Source organism: Chrysochloris asiatica, unplaced genomic scaffold (assembly GCF_000296735.1).
Source record: "Chrysochloris asiatica unplaced genomic scaffold, ChrAsi1.0 scaffold00575, whole genome shotgun sequence".
NCBI classification, from domain to species: Eukaryota; Metazoa; Chordata; class Mammalia; order Afrosoricida; family Chrysochloridae; genus Chrysochloris; species Chrysochloris asiatica.
Window position 1 is genome coordinate 341,983 of NW_006409093.1, and position 1,628 is coordinate 343,610.

Below are 1,628 nucleotides of genomic sequence, written 5' to 3' on the forward strand. Positions count from 1 at the left end.
CTGTTCTATGGTAGAAAGATGAGGCTTTCTGCTCCCATAAAGATTTACAGGCTTGGAAACCTTGTACAGGGTTGCTGTGATTTGGAACCAACTCTACAGCACATACCCACCACTATCATGGGCAAAATATTGAATGGTACAGAATGCATCAAAAGAAGATGAAGGAATGCAGAGAGTCACAGCATCAAAAATAAATTGTTGATATTCAACCATTTCAAGAGGTAGCATATGATTAAGAGCCATTGATACTGAAGAAAGAAGTCCAAGGTGCATTGAAGGCACTGGCAAGATCAAGTTTCTGATTATTGATGGCATACAAATTGAAAGGCATAAAAAAACTGACACAGTACTGAAGTCAATCACTCACATAAGCCAAGAAATTTGTAAGACCACTACCTGATCAACTGACTGGAAGAGATTCATATTTGTGTCCATTCCAAAGAGAGGTAACACTATAGAATGTTAAAATCAAACAATTTCATTAATATTGCATCCAAGTAAAATTGTGCTAAAGATAATTCAACAACAGCTGCAGCAGTACATTGATAGGTAGCTGTCAGAAGTTCAGGCAGGATTCAGACGGGGATGTGGGATGTAGAGAAAACAGAGAATATCAAATAGATAATTACCTATCCTTTATTGACTTTTGATTGTGTGGATCAAGACAAGCTATGGACAACATTGAAGAGGATGAGTATTACAAAACACTTAATTGTGCTTATGAAGAAACTGTACATTGACCAAGAGGTAGTCTTTCAAACAGAATGTGTTACTGTTTTTATTAAGTGCTGTTGAGTCAGTCCTGACCCACAACTACCCTGTATAGGGTTTTCAAAGAGCAGCTGATGAGCTTGAACTGCCAACCTTGTGGTTCAAACCAACTTTACAAGTTACAGTCCAGAGGATTAACACACAGTGCCACACCAGGATTGCCAAACTAAAACCAAGACTGCAAAACCAGCAACCCCCAAACCAAGACTGCAGACAGCACTAGGGGGCACTGAATGGTATAAAATCAGGAAAGGGGCACACCTGGGTTGTATTCTTTCACCATACTTATTCAGTCTGTATGCTTAGCAATTAATCAGAGAATCTGGATTATATGGAGAAGAAAGTGACACCAGGTTTGGAGAAAGACTCATTAAGAACCTGCAATATGCAGATTATCCAACCTTTCTTATTGAAAGGGAAGAGGACTTGAAATACTTACTGAAGAATATCAAAGACCGCAGCGTTCAGCATGGATTGCACCCCAATGTAAATAAAACAAAAGTCTTTGCAATTGGACAATAAATAACAACATGATAAATGGAGAAATAATTGAAGTTGTCAAAGCTTCATTTTTCTCAGATCTATCATCAATACTCATAGAACCAGTAGTCAAGAAATGAAACCCACATATTGCATTGAGCAAATCAGCCACACAAGACCTTTTTACAGTGTTCAAGAGAAAAGATGTCAGTTTGACCATTAAGATGCCTCTGACCCAAGCTATGGTATTTTCAGTAACTTCATATACCTGTGAATGTTGGATGTATGCATGTGAAACTTGGACAGTGAATAAGAAACACTGTAGAAGAATTGATGCATTTGATTTATGGTGTTGGAGGAGAATATTAAAAGTACCA